The sequence below is a fragment of the Ischnura elegans genome, chromosome 2, assembly GCF_921293095.1.
Source record: "Ischnura elegans chromosome 2, ioIscEleg1.1, whole genome shotgun sequence".
Lineage (NCBI taxonomy): Eukaryota > Metazoa > Arthropoda > Insecta > Odonata > Coenagrionidae > Ischnura > Ischnura elegans.
This window is the reverse complement of record NC_060247.1, coordinates 18,778,848-18,795,308: the sequence shown is the minus strand read 5'-3', so window position 1 is coordinate 18,795,308 and position 16,461 is coordinate 18,778,848.

Genomic DNA, 16,461 nt, shown 5'->3' with positions numbered 1-16,461 from the left:
AACTTTTCATTTAATCGCGAAAAATAGATATCGTCATTTAAAAATCTAAAAGCGTGAGATACGTACCTACTTCAGGAGTTCGTACCTACTTCGATTTAGGCAATAGGAAAATAATAGGAAACCTATTCAACCTCCGGGATATGTATGAGAATATATGGGAATAAACGATTTCTGTAAGAAATTATTTTGCAATTTAATCATGTTGTTGTTGTTTTTACCCATTTTTCTCACTGGGATAACTTATATTGAATAACGGGTTTTAACCTTGAAATGACTGTAGTTAACTTTATACTAATTTTTTTTTTGCTTTTTTTTGAGGATTTTTAACCCATAATGATCCATGATGAGTAAATTGACTCAAAATCAAATTGTTGATCACAAGCAATTGAATATCGTTTACCCTTCATATTTTTGTTCTATTGAGGCCCATAAAAGTCATGTTGCCATATTGAGTACATCAGAAGACGCAAAGACAATGAAATCATGTTTTACTCATCCTTTGATCTTTTTTCAGGTAAGCATAGTATGGGATAGCAGCCTTCTTGAATCGTTCCGTAAGTGTAAAAATTTCTTTCTGATTTTGTGCCATGAAAATGATTTTAGCATAATTACATAATTTTGAAGCTAATTGTATTTATATGTAAATCTGGTAGCTCTTGAAATTAAACATTAAAAATTGATTTTGCCCGAAGTTTTTTTTGGGATTTTTGGGTTTTGATTGTAATTCATAAAATTCTCGAATCAGAGTGTTTGCTGAAGTTATGACTACTCATGGAAACGTACAAAATGGTAATATCACATTTAATTTATTTATGAGGCCTTTCATAAACATTTTTTCATCCTGTAACACTACCATATTACGTAACACTACTCGCCTACTATTTATTTGGTTTCGTGTTATCTTAGGGAATAAAAACACACTTAAATATAAAAGTACATGCACAAAATATCACTTTTACACTTTTATATTCAGAATATCAAGAAATAAGACTAATTGGGCCCAATTTACAATCGATCATTATAACAAACAGATTGCATAACTTCCAATTATATTCCAATGGGCTTTTAACTCTTCTCTTGTGTATTGGTTATAATCATTCAAGTCTACTTATCGGGTTCATTGCTCGCGTCTCCACTCAAACACTGCCGGATAGTACAGTACTCCACAACTCCACTCTCTGCCTGATATCCTCCTCTGCGATCCCTGTCTCTCGATCACGCGTCCTTCCTTGTATCGGTTCTCTCTCTCTTTTGGGCGCCTCCTTTTTCCTTGCGTCCTCTCTTTCTTTTATTCTGCCGATCTTCTAAAACACGTCTTATACCTAGCTCTCTCAACACAATGACTCCAGCTTGTGTATTTTCTCTCCGCGTCCCTAACTACCCATTCTTGCCTCATCACTACCGTTGTTAATTTCAAATTATCTCAACAAACAACATGGTGGCTTGTTTACATTATGTTACAATCCTTTCAAAAATTTCAGGGTGCTTTCATTGATTATGGAAGGCAAACTCTTAACATAAAATTTTCCTTTTAATTTCATCATCTCAGGATCTCCTCTATTCACTAATTGGGAAAGATCATAGTCGCAGCAGGCTTTAGTGGATAATGTTTGAACAAGAGCTGCGGGAACGTACTCTACAAATTCCTGCATCATCTTTGCCTCGGGAATTGGCCTCGGTTTGAGTACCCTAGCTTAGTTTGAAAGACCTCTTAGGATAGCCCACGTTAATTTGACGTCCTGAGTCTAGTCTTTACAAATCTTGTCTGCCCGTATCTATTTCCTAGCTCTATATTTTCGTTAAACAGCGATTCCATGCGATATTATGAGTCAAGCTATTATCATGCGTGCATATTTCGACGAAACTAATTAGGTAGTGTTTCAGCGGCAAAAAAAATTTGTAATCTGTAATTCGTTTGCCAGGAGAGTAGTTTATTATTTTATCATTTTATGCGTTTTGGCATACACTCTTACCAAGTAAATGGAACCATGACTTGCCTAGCGTGTAAAAGAAAACCATATGTTCTCTATGATGACATGAACGTCGGGTTCTCTCTGTGGATGTTTACGTATCATTTACAGTAAACCCGCGGAACTATTATGCTTCTATTTCTTAGTCACTATACTTGAAGCATAAATACTGAAGCTTTAAGCGAAATTGACTGAGTATTATATAACTATTTATTACAATACCTAAGTGCGGAGCGATAGTAATATTGAGGCTGAAATTTAAGATCATTTTTGTAAATGTGAACATTATTTTAAAACCCAGGCTTAAAATGTAACTGATAACTTCAGGCTTTACTTTGTGAAACCTCTCCATATTGGAAAAAAATAAATAAAACTTTGTAAGGTTCACTATTATTTTAACATGGGCTGGACCCGGGTTTCGTAACGTGGTTGCATCAAGTAATTTTTTCTCTTGCGGTGCCAGAGACCAGCTTTCACAGAATTGTTTTTTCTGTTGCGAATATATCTTGAGCCTTGACCAGGATTTAATGACTGTACTCATTGCTGGATCGTTAGAGCGTCGTCAGTACGTCGAAGTAAGTCACTTTCCTCCAAATTGCTCGTAAGAACGCCCACTACTCAATAGATGGCCATTAGAGAGCGTTTTCCTCTCCGCTGTCTTTGAGTCACATTTATTTAATTCCGCGCGCACGAGCCGTATGAGATTTCCCATCAACGGAGCATGAGGTACTTCCCCACTCTCACCCCACCCCACATCCCCGCCTTCGCCCCATTTACTTGTGTGCGCTTTACACGCCCGCCTTTGCCCGGTCTTTTCTAATCTCTCTCTCCCCCCCTCGCCTTCTCCCACGATTTCCCTCCCATCCCGACCGGACAACTGTCCCATCTCACGCCGCGCCGTGGGCCACCCTCCTCGCCAAATTAGCCCGTCTTCCCCGCCTACCTCTCCCTCCCTCGTTTCCTCTCCCTTCGTTTCATATCCGGTCAACCGGTCCAATACAGCGGGTCAAGCCCTTACGCCCCGAAGGGTTGTAATCTTCCCGCCTAACACGAATCCATCCCGTAATTCGTCCCGTATAGCAGTTCTGCCCCGGCGCGGCCGCTCTTTTCGTTTATCATCGCTTCCGAAGGGATAGTCCTGCGCCTGCAATATTGCATTTTTTCCCTTCCTCACTCCTTCCACACACTCTGACGGTGCTGCCAAGGTTTAGGAAACGACTCTCTATTCCCCGTTTCTCTCCCTCGGTCGTCTTTGGGCGATGTTAACTGAGAAGGAAGCGATTTTTGAAGGTTGTAGGGAACCCATTGCAAGTTTTTCCACTTATGATTATTTTCAGCTGGGTTACCTTTTGACAAGCGTTTACTTTGTTGATTACGTTCCGTCTGGGAAAAATTTTTTCCCTTAGGAGGCCATAGGTCACTGCGTTAACCTTGGTTAAAGGTTATCATATTAATGGAGTTTGCTATTAATGTTCTCGGGACAGGAGTTTAATTATATATTAGGTGGAGTACTGCCTGCTTATGCTTACTTTCTCTGACTATTTTGATTAGTTAAATTTGTATTCTGGCGACGTATTCATGGCCTTTATATTCTTAGAAAATATGGAAATTATTTTGGTAACATTAAAATTATGACCATGATACAACCTAGACTTAAGCAGACCAGGCAGCAGGTTATGTGAGGAAATAAATGTTATCCCTCGGAGGTAGTGAAATTTTTCGATTATGATTAGATATTCTCAGTTATATTTTTTGGGTAATAAATTTATACCTTCAATATAGAATAAATTATTTCAAGCATTGATTCCCGCAAGTTTTGTTTTCCCTCTTTTCAACGTTATGCATGAAAATAGTAATTTATCGATATAAATTATAGAATTTCTCTGTACTCAGCAGCGTTTTTTTACATATTTTAAAGTACTTGACTGAAATATTCTATCGTATCATACACCAACGATGATTTGCTGTTCTTACAAAGTATCGTGAGCTTTGAATTCAAATTGAAATGTCATCAACATCTGAGATAAGGAAAGAGCATGGGAAATGAGATTAGCAAAGGCTCTCTTAAGATATATACTCCCGCTTCAATGAAACATGTGAAACTTATAAATTACGCTGATGACTGGATAAATAATAATATTTCTATATGAAGATTTTCACAGCTTCTTATATCAATGTTGTAGGTTGCTTTCGGGAAATACTGTTATCAGCATTAATTTTTGTTAATGTTGCCTACGTAGCATTTCCCGAAAGCAACCAGCAATATTTAATAATATTTCAAGTTCACAAATGTTATCATAATGGAGGCTTAAAACAGTTTGGTTAACGAGAATTGTTAACACTTTTGTTAATACTATGGTTAACACTATGGTAAAGAGAAAGGGCAATACCTACCCATTGCAGCATCCCCAGTAGAGTTCAAGAGGAGAACTCGTGAAAATGAATCATTCTTTTACGAAAATGGGAAGGAATTTACTTTTATCCACTCACTGTTTGCTCGACACCAATCTATGCCCTAAGCTCCACCCTGTCCATCCTCAGGACACCCCTTTCTCTGGCGCTTACCTAACCCTTACCTTTTCCTCTATATAACCCCGTACTCTCTGGATACCCAAATCCCCCCTTTTCCGCCGCTGCGTTTACTGCCTCCAAGTCGCACTGTCCTCAGGGTCGACTTCCCTATATCATACGACCCGACTCCGTCTCCCATTACATCTCCACCTGCCGCTCTTCCGCCCTCGTCTCGGTCCTCCCACTACCACCACACCCTTGGGAGTGCCAGCCCTTCATCTTCCGACCCCAGGCCTTCAATTCCCTCCGTCCCGATTGCTTCCGCAACCTCACCAGTAGGCCCACGGACCACAACCCCACCCTCCTCGGCTCATCATCCCGTGTGTCCCTCCTCCCCCCGTGTCCTTTTTGCCCGCCACCGTCGTCCCCTCGACTTGCGGCACCCGCCACGGACGCCGCCCGTCCACGCCCTCTGGCGTTTTCATTAGCAAACGCCGCCGCCTCACTCCGGCATGGATTTATAAAGCCGTGATTCCCGCATTAGGTCCATCTCGAGTGTTCCGCGTTAAACGTGTGGGTGCCCAAGGTGGAAGGGGTACGAAAGAAGTCTGCGGTTTTACATGCGTGCACGGGGATGTCATTAGCATCGTCTGAGGAAACTTTTTTCGCTTTCGGCATGGGTGTGTGTGTTTTGAGGGATGGTGTGCTAGCGACCACCGCTGGGTGGTTTTCCGTCGCGCCAAAGGGTGAGAAAGGACACGCCCCCTATACGAGGATAAATCACGAAAGGGTTATTTCCCCAGTTGGAATGAAAGACCAGATCATTGCATGCCCCTTGCTGTGGAATTTTTATCTAATAAGAAACAAATCTTGATTTCGTAGACTGTTGGTCGTCTGTAGGAAAAGCACCTAACCAGGCTTTTGAGGAATTTTGACTCTTTGACCTCCTCATATAAATTAACAGCTCTCATAACCGCAGATTCACAGAAAAAACACCTATTAGTAGGCTCCTCTGATATTCATGTTCTTGTATGTAAGAGGACGGGGTCTCACCAAGTAGTAATTTATAGGAGTAACATATAGTACATTTATTTCCATGGTGTCACCATCGTCCATAGTACACAACGAATTATCGATTTCCATGATTGCGATTGATAGCTAGATAGATCTATATTTCCATGACTAGCCAACTTTCAATGCTAATGGCTTTCCGAAAACATCAATTTTAATGATTAATATGTACAAAATAGACAGAATTCAAGAGTAAAAATATGTCAATGAATTTCAAATTTTAATCACCAAAGTGCATAGTCTTGTGTTAAGTTATTCAAATTTATTTTAGTGGATATATCGTCGCGTTTCCTAAAGAAATATTTCCTCAAAGGGAGCCTCAAAGGTTGAGAAATTATTAAATCTCTAAAGGCATAATCTATATTCTATAAAATATGTTTCGAGGAGTTCTTTAGATTTTTCTGAGTGTAGCGTTCTAATAATTTCCTGCATTGTGGTGGCAATGATAGTTTCCTGTTGTTAGAATTACCACTCCCAAGTATTTTCTTTTTATGAAATTCAAAACAAAGCGGCATAGAAGTGCGCCGTGTTGCTGACATACATATTGAAGCTATTGTACTTTTATTTGCCAGTGGTTTTAAAGAGATGGGTATGTCTGGGACGTCATCCATGTTTATAATGAATCTAGATTTTCATGCACGTGCTTTCCAGCAGAGCTGTCGCGATGTTTTCCTCATTTACTTCATGTTATGACATGCTATGATTAAAATTTTTAATAGCTTTATTCTACTTGTCCGACGCAGCGTTCGTAGAATGCTCCACTCTTGTTTTATCTTCGTTTGGTTGCACAAAAGTATATTTCCGGCTTAAATCATTCCAGTCCTCATTATGGAACTCTAGTCCCATCAAACTCTCCCAGCCAGTTTGAATTTGTGCAGCGGGACGTGAGGTTTATTGCTTTCCGCCGCGCTTACCTTTCTACCTGCCTTCTGCGAGATCTGCCGTGACAATTCCTCGCTAGAGTCGTAGCTGCCTGCATGCATAAGCGTCTTTGCGTTTCATCTTGCGAGCAAGCGACGTCGGGCCTTTTAAAAAGCAATATTCATGGCCCCGCTGACTTTGAACGTAGAGAGAAAGAGATGGGGATGGTCTCTATAAAGTGAATTGGAAGCACTCGTTGGTTACCTCTGTGAGAGCGACAATAACGTTTCACTCTTGTGGTGAAAAAAAGAAGTGAGCCGTGCGCTTCCTCCTGTGGTTACCGTCGTAGGAGTCGAGGTTTAAATCCCTGTCGCCATGTCACACCAGTGAATGATATGTCGTCCCTGAGCGCTCTCTTGCCTTTTTATTGTCGCTGTTTCCTCCTGTCATAGCTACCACTGGATTCAATCACGCCCTCTATTTTCCAGCTACGTTTGTTTGACTGCTCGATCACTCGATTTCGTCCATCAACGAAAGTACAAAACGAACTCTCAAACGTATTTGCTGCCTACAGTGAATAACCATTGTTTGCAATCAACAATGATTGCACTAGTATCGACATAATATAGCTCTTTGTCTAAAATTAGCAATCTATCATTGCCGTTTTATCGAAGCCAATGGGTCACCTTAAGCCTCCGAGTTCCAAACCGCCAAACTGCTACTACACAACGGAGGCTCACTTTTGACCCCACGTTTCCTCCCACCCTCCCTCAGTATCAACCCGCCCGCCCTCTCGCGGCTGGCGGGTGAACCACATCTGTGGTGCCCGAGTTTTTCTTGCCTCCTTTCTGTGAGGGTCGCGTGGGCCGTGGTGCGGACGTCGCGTCCTAGCCTGGGGATTATTCCCGCATTGAATCGTATCACCCTTCCCTCCCCTAACGGCCCTTGAGAGTAGGAATCAAAGCTTTTACGAGCGTGTGCCAACGGCGTTTCAAAATCGTTACCACTAACTCCCTTCTGGAAACGCACAAAGGCTAATAGCTTCGTACTTCCTTTTTTCCCATGGACACTTTGTTTGAATTTTTAACGAGCCTCCTCCTTAGGCCGGGAAGTAGCAAAAGGAAAACAAATGAAAAGAGACTCCCGTGCAGAAGATGTCAAGAGGATACCAAGCGCATCCTTTCGTAAGTTTTTTTTTTATTTTTCAATTCCATCCTCCCGAAATGACAGGGAACTCAAAGGAATGCGAAGATTTGACGGTGTTGGGGTTGTGGAAGTGTCATTTGAAGTTTGTGACCCCTCACGCGTAACGTATTTTGTGAATTAAAATGCACTCAAGTCCCCGAAAAACTCCCCATCCAATGTGGCGATTTGATGCATGCCATCAGTGAATCATGCATATGCGGAACGTATTTATTCAATATGAACATTTGAAGTCGTTTTACGGACGTCTATCGCCCACTCGTCTGCTGGTATTAATATGTTTCTTTCCAATCCTCATTTATTAGTGTACTGAATCTGGTGAACAATTGGAAGCGTAAGAGGATGATTCAGTTCCGCTTGAACGATCGTATTTTGTCTTGTTTAGTGACTCTTTCATGCCTTGAAAACGAAGACTTTCATCTTGAAACATTAAGGGTGTATAAAATGCATCTGTTTAAAAAATTTACGGTATACGAAGTGAAAAATGTAACTCCTGGGAAATTGCTGAGGTTAAATCTTCAAGTTTGAGATGCAAATGGGTGGAGGGACATAAGGAAGGAAATAATGTAAGTTACGTTTCTCGGCATAAAAGTGAAAAAATAAAATCCTCATAAATCGCACATTTTTCCTCAAAACAGACTTGGAGAAGTTATTGTGAGATGAAAGTATATTTATGCCAACAGAGAGAAATTTAATCAAAATGTGAGACCCCAAAGGTTAAAAGCTTACTTTATCGAGGTGATAATGAATCATATATCCACTCTGGGATCGTGTCTCAGGAATTATAGCCGCGCTGCGGTGTGAGTATATATCCATCCTGGAATTCTGTTTTCCGGAATTCCATTATTTTGGTGCGTCCTGATTCGCGCATTCAAGGCAGTGCGGAGTGATTCGCGGCGGGTGCAAGGGGAGCGTGGGGTGGGTGGGTGCCGTCAGTGGACCGAATTCAACCGAAGCACGCTACTGTCGCCGACGCCGCGTGTTGCTCGCTCCCCCAGCGACCATCCACAAAGAGAGTAATGCATGAGCGTTTGACGGAGTATTCGAAGCCTCGGATGCCAGGCACGGCCGTGAATGATGACGGTACAGCCAGTCGCGAAAGCAATATCTGAATAGGAATCGATATTGCGCCAGATGTATAACATATCAAGTTGGGGAACTAAAATTCACTTTGTATGCTCCACGCTGATATCTGTTGACATCGACCTTGTTAGTTTTATAAGTATCGGAACCATGGTTGGCGTCAACGTAAATTTTCTTTTGAACATACAAAATGAATTTTGTTTCCCACATCTGGATTCTTCAAAGTGAAGCCAGAAACCTAACGCAACGTCAAGTGAGAAATATCGCTGCAGACTCAGTGGTGAGTTAAGACTAGAGTTAAGTACTTGTCCTAAGTAAAGTAAGGTAAGTTTTAAAAGTCCCGCCAAAGAAAAAAATTATTCCAGTGACTTTGAAGGTGTGATTTTTCTTAGGATGAGTCAAGTTGACTGCTGCTATTGAGCTGGATACAAACGTTGGGATAAAGGGAACGAAGGGATATTTTCCTCCCATGTTTCTTGGCTTTGAGTAGTGTCCTCCAGTCATCATCATATTACCCAATTAGGGACACTAAATACCTTCCAAAATACTATTAGTTAGCATCACAACGATACTTGGCCAGAAGTATTGAAATATTCTTTACTCAGTGTCAGAAGATAGCAATGCTATCGTTTAGATATAGCTATACTGGCTAAAAATGTTAAATTAACTCCCCTTTGTCGCCTGATTCGGCCGTCAATACTTAGCACAACATCTACAAGGGTTTTTGCTTGCAAATCTCTCTCTACGGATAGTCCTTTGTTTTGAGAGTGGCAAACTAGGTGTCATCATTTTGATTACGGATGCACTGACGGGAAGCCGTCTCAGGGCGTGCAGTGAAATGAGTGGGCTGGGAATGGATGGAAATTCATCGGAGACAGTTGATGAGTTTCACACTAGAGGAGGCGAGATCAGGGCGGCCAGCTCTTGAAACTTGCGAGCGGAGCAATTAATCCGCCCGGGGTCGTGTGCTGCCGGTACGAGGGACAAAGTGATTCAGTAGATGAAGCTTGCAACCCATTTTGGTGAATAAAAATGTTATAGTTTGTCTGGTAAGGATAGGTAAGTATAGTATCCTGACTCGGGATCACTGCAGATCTTACGAACCGCGTTACACATGATTACTTGTGTGGAAATAAACTTTTTACGGAAATTTATGTCATTATATAGGCTTCAACCCAGTACTTAGAATTAGTTTTTCCATTCTAGAAGGATATTAGGCTATACATGCTTCTTAAAATTTTAGCGTTTTGACGGATTCTTTCTTTATTATTTTGCTAAGAGCGATGGTTAAAACGAAAGGGTAGGTATTGTTATCGAAAACGAATTATCCACCCTTGGAATAAAATAATTTTTTTTAAATAATATGCTGGGGGATTTTGCATCGAAAATTGTCTGGATGTCTTAATACGGTTTACTATGGTTACGTAAAATCATGAAAGGCGTGAGCTATCCAAAAGAATTTATTGATAATTTATGCCTCGCAAAGCCTTTGATTTTGTCATTGCCCTCTTGGAGCCACTTTTGTGTTTACTTGCAGCTTCTGAATGGAGTCATGTTTGGTAAAACTAGGTGATGTTAATTACTCAGTCAGTTGTTATACAAATAAATATGATGCTTTACGACTGTTTTTATTATAAGCCTTTTTTGTCGTTTGACGTGTCTGAATGAAAAATAATTGATTATTATCAAATAGCAATCTTTTTCATTGTTGTTTCAAATCGACTGTGAATCAAAAATTAGCTCTTAAGCCTAGCAGCATGAGGCTTATGTCAGCAGTATTTAGAAAAGGGTACAATTTCATTCCGAGATGATACCAATATAAACTAAATCTCTAGATAAAAAATGGACGAATGCGGCCATCTTTAACCCTAGAACGACGGGCTGGGTCCAATGGACCCAGTTGGTAGTTTTGAAAGTCTATAATTATGTCAAAAATGCACAAAACTGATTTTGACGCCGTGACTTTTCCTAAATATATGTCCTCTAAAACATAGCAAGAAATGACGAGAATGGGCTCATTACATTTTATAGTATACTACAAAGTTACATAGTGGACGGACTGGGTCCATTGGACCCAGTCGACTATTTTCAATGCTATGGGTGATTCATTTCAACTTATCAGCAATTTTCTTATTTACTTTGTATTTTTGGGAGATTCAATGTTTATGGAGATATAAACAAAGTCGTAGTTGATATATATTACCAATAAGTGGCCATTTTTTATGGATTGGCTTGAAGCCTTTCATATGCTCTTCCAATGTCACATTTAGAGTGACACAGTCAGAAACATGTATCCACATCGTTTCGTAATGGGTAGTTATAGTGTGAATTATCAACATTCAGTCGCATAATATGTTAGTTTTATATGTGAGACCGTTTATCTAGTGTCTGCGGTGCTTTCATGGTGGACAGTCAGAAGTTACGCTCGCAAGCTGGAGTGGTCTCACTGCCTGCCGACATTTGCTGTTATTCCAACTATCTAACTGAAGACATTGAAGAACTTGAATTCTATCATTACATTTTGATAACATGCATGGTAGATACAAAACTTTATGGATTGTATAAAAGACTATTTTCCTTCATTCTAATGTACTTCTTCAGTATTTACCTCATTTACCAAATCGTTTACTCCTCAGATGGATTAGTTAGATGAAGTGGTGTATTGATTTTCAACTACTATGATATACAGCAATGTCATTATTCCTATCTTTACCGGATTCTTGGTGGTCCCAAATTTTGTGTAGTGAGGTATTGATGTGACTGAATTCATAGTGTGACTATTGATATACTGTGTAGTTGAGGAGCTAAGAAGTCGGCGTCGCCATTTGGATATTACAGTCAAAATAACAATCAAGATATTTTTGAGGTAATAACAAAAAAGGATTGCTTATAATTATTGTAAAAATTAGCTGTTCTAGCGAAATTATTGAACTCGTTGAATTGCTTGATGATATCAGAAACATAATACGAGACAGTGCTTTGCTAATTTTTACCTGAATTTACGACTAAGGAGTAGCACGAACAATGTTATCTTCCATTTATATCTAAGTAATTTGGAATGAAAAATTGATAAATTTCATTGTCACTTTATTCACAGGCTTGCTAATAGTGACACACATTTGGAGTGCATTTATCTAAAAATTGCAGAACGACGTGTTCAGCATCTAAATATACAGCGCTAACAGGAGGAGGGTAGTAGTGACTCCGGTGGAGATGAGGCCTAAAATGTTGAATAAGGATGAAGAAGAACTGATCCTTGGCCGATTTTTCTTCATCTTTCTGAGAACATGATAGAAATACGAAAATGGGGAATTCCTATTGGGAGTAATTTTTATTTCGCGCAATCTGAAAGAGGAGTGGTAAAAAAACCTCATGCCACTAAAAAGGGTGTAATGCGAAGGCGTAATATTTTGCGTCATATCCCGTGCGCCGTGCGGAATTTTTATTCTGTCTTATGCTCTTTTGCTAATTTTGCGTCCTAACATCTTTGATGTTGATAGAAAATGGACCACCATTGAAAGGTTTAGTTTTTCAAGCTTTGTAGAATGAAGAAGATGACTGAAATAAATAAGGTTCTGGCATTGCTAATATATATCATTTTTACAAGTAAAAAATCAAAATTTTTCACAACTTTGGAGTAAACTAGACGGGCAACCAATATGCAACGGTATTATGGAGTCAAAAGTAATACTGCGGGTTATTTGATTTGATAATGCGACAGAAATGAGGGAAAGCAGAGGCAAAGACAAATTGCAGACTATTAGAGAGATATTTGATGGGCGGAATGAATATTTGAAATATGCATTCGTGCCAGGATCCTGCATGACAGTTGACGAACAGTTATTGATGTTCCGTGGGCGCTGTAACTTTAGAGAGTTGGCATAATCAATGCCAGGAAAGTATGTAATTAAAATTTTGGCTGCAAGTCGTAGTAGTGATTCATACAAGTGGAATGTCCAAGTATACACAGGTAGAGAATCTCATAAAAGTCGAGAGGTCAATCAAGGGAAAAGATTAGTTACAGGTATGGTTGAGGGACTAATCAGCCAGAAACATAAATAGGTACCCCACTACTTTCCAAAGGTTTAGCGATTGTAGAGATCATGAGGTAAAATAAACGAGGGATTCCACCCGAGCTCACGTCTGTAAGTGCCATACAGGCTACAGGATTTCCTAACAAAGTGGTATCTCATGAATCTCATGGAATCCAAGAGAAAATCAACTATCGGAAGAATTTGCATGGTGAAAAAGAAGATGTGACACACTCCTTGACAACCTTAGCAACCTAGGAAAATAAGTATCGTAATTGCAACTACAAAAGGGATAGAAAGACACGAACATCCTATTCACAATGTGCACAAATTATATTGCAAGATCATTCAGAAATTTTATGCAATCAGTGCCTGTAGTAGCATAACAGTTTTTAATAACTTTTGTAAATTCATCATAATTTTGTTTCATTAAATTTGTTACATATCTAATTTATCATTGACAAAAAATCCACTTTGTAATTTGTGTTAATGTTATTTTGCTAATGAACATTCATAAAAATGGGAAAGGTGGAGTGATATTTCTGGTAGAAGGAATAATATTATGCTTCGCTGCAGTAATAGCTTCAAACAAAATAATTTAATAATAATAGAGACAAAGAATATGTTGAGGAAGTAAATAAGATGGAAAACATCACTTAACTCAGTCTAAATTCATCATAAACTGGTAATACTGTGGAAAAAATGTTTCAGGGTCCATTGGACCCAGTCAGGCTACTACGCGATAATTTTTTTTCAGTCTTCCTAGGGTTAAGCAAGGAATCCCTGGCCGACAAATGTAATTTACTGAAACCCCTGCGTGAAGGGCAAGTCATCGAAACTGTCAACAGGAATGGATTTGAATCAAATTGTCTGCAGCGGATGCATTTCAAACGAATGCCCCCTTACCTTCCACTGAAGGGATATACACTACGATATCTGGTATTAATCCGATGAGCAATCCACTGGGGCATTTCTGCAGATCTTACTTTTCCTAGCATCGTTGATTCCACTTTTCTTTTTGAAATTCAAATAGTTTGCATCACTTGGACAAAAATTCTAATTTTCTCTCCCTCGCGTAAAGTTCTCTGCCTATCGTACTTTTTCCATTGTATAGAATTCGGTTTTTCGCCTGGTTTGATTTCCCGTCCCTCCAAGTTAGTATGGGTAGTTCCAGCCACTGTATAATCTATCACTATGCCTTTATTCACTCCGATGAATTTGAATTACTAAGTTCTACGTGAGTGTAACTCAGTGACTTTTACTTTTTGGCACGTGAGGTATACATCATTAACTAAAACGGGGACTCTCGTATGAATTGGAAGTTGAGTTCAGCGTTGAATATAGTCAACGCCTCTTCTCTACAGTATTAAGACATCAAAACTTAACGTCGAGAACATACTTTCACTTGCTCCGAGGAGAAATTACTTGGGTGAACGGCATATATTTTACCTACCAGTAATTCATCACAACCTTTTCCTTGTACAATACATTTTGAATGAGCTATAGCCAGAAGTCAGTTGTAGTTGCAAAAGTGATGATTCTGACCTAGTGATTAAGAAATATCTTATATTTTGTGCCTAAATGTGATACTAAAATTCCTTTCCAAGCATTAGTACTAGGTTTGGAAATACTCATTTTAACATGTACCTCCAACATTACTTACTTTCTTATGTCTGAAGTTTGCTTTGGTTGAATTTGTGTATTACATGGTAGTGGTTAATGCGTTTTGTTACTTGAGCGTGTAGGACTACCCGAAAGCAATGTCTTAATCCACTAAAGAAACCTTTTATACAATGCTTTTGTATTTATATTTCCGTTTTTGTGGTTTCATGATCAATTTTTAAAACATTTTTGCAAATATGGAACTTTGCTAGGTACTTCTTGCTTTCAAAACAAGGAAAGCCAGCTTGTCGATCCTTAAATTTACATTTCTTTCCCACAGATTGCAGCCATGTTTTCATTCAAAACAAGGCATTAAGGCACGATAATATGAAACAATTGCAATAGTACAGTGTGTGAAAAATTCACGAGTTTTCAATTAAAGGAAAATAAAGTTAGAACGTTTGGCTTGAAAGCCTCTTGAACTCTCCCGTCTTGGGTAATCTCGTCTAGGGTAATGGAAGGAATTGGTATTCCCTGCATTGGTATGATAGGGTAAGTGCGGAAGAAGAGGCCGCCGATAAGCTCGTGGCTGAACCCGCAAGAAATGGCTGGTTTGCCTTGGCGGCATGCGTTGGTAGTAAGTCATCAAGACCGAATTTTTAAGTGCACGTTGAACAACGAAGTGCAACTTTTCACACGTGAATTTTTGAAATTATCCTACTCGTTGGCTCACTACACTGTTACTACAGCTGTAAAAGTGTGAAAAATGAATTTGATTCTGGCATGAGTAAAATAATAGCGCAATAGGAGGGTGGGTGGAACGTGTGGAGTCAAGGATGTGAGCGTACGTAAGAGGATCCGGGCTTCGAAAAAAGTGAAAGGAGTATGGCAGGGGTTGCGGGAAGGGCTCGGGGGATGCATATAGTCGGAGGGATTTAAATTGGGGAGTTCGAGGGACGCGTGGATAGGGTTTCTGCGGGAGAGGGGAAAATAAGGGTTTTGGACCCTGGAAGAGGGTGGGGGGAAGGGAGAAGAGTCTCTTTCTGTCGCGCGGGAAAGGATTGCCAGGGTAATAGGAGAGCGGTGGGTCATGCAGATCTGTCGGAAGGGGGAGCGGGGAGGGGCTCACGGGGTGAAATTTTCAGCAAGGAGGGAGGAAGTGGTGAGAGGTATATATGGACGGCGGGAAGGGGGTAGGCTAGCGAATTGGGAGAACGGGTGCGACCAAGCGAAGTGGGTTTCCATAGCCGTAAATGATGTCATTAGTTCCTTTATGGAGGACGTGGAGAGAGGGGGGAGCTGGGTTCGAGGAGGGAGGTTGGGTGGAAAGGGATACGAATCCGGCAGCGGCGAGAGTGTGAGGAGAAATTATGCACTCCCCAATTCCACCCTGCTATTCTCCCCAGCGTGTACGGTTATCGGTGTAAAAGGGAGGTTTGGGGTGGGAGTTACAGGGATTTGACTCGTCCCCTATGAATGGGTTATACAGCCGCGTTGTCGTGAGGTGTGTGCGAGAGGGAGGTGGGGAGGAGGCCGTGGTGTATGCGAATACGTCCGTGAACTGGTCCCCCTCCCACCTTGATCCCCAATATGGCACTATTGTTACGTATTCTGCCTCCCAAATTAATCCACTTAGGGGATTTTTTTATTTATATCTCTCTCTCTCTCTCGCCCTCGGGCCGCCTTGAAAACCCGTTTCCAGTTTTGATTTATTACACTGTTAAAATTAATGGCACATATCATGTTCTCCTGGCATATCTACGTGTCTCATGACGATTCCCCCTTTCGCGACACGACAGTGCTTTTTCTTCACCCGATCGCCATTTCGGGTGCAGCGTGTTGGGGATTGGAAGGGGGAGAATAGTAGGCATTAGTTGAGCTAGGGTCGTATAACTGCCTTTGAAGCGAGGGATAAAGTGTTCAGCGGGCGAAGTAATCCGGTTGTTAAAGACTTCAGTCAGTGCTAGATGTCTCGCTTGCATTTGCGTTGGTCCCGTTTCACGAAGTCCTTGCTAAAAGCCATCTCTGGTCATGTAAGTGATCTTCAAAGGAATTTTCCCGTCCTCTGGCTTGCATCCATGAAATCCTCCATCTTTACCTTGTATCTACTTTGTAAGCTGGGAGTAACA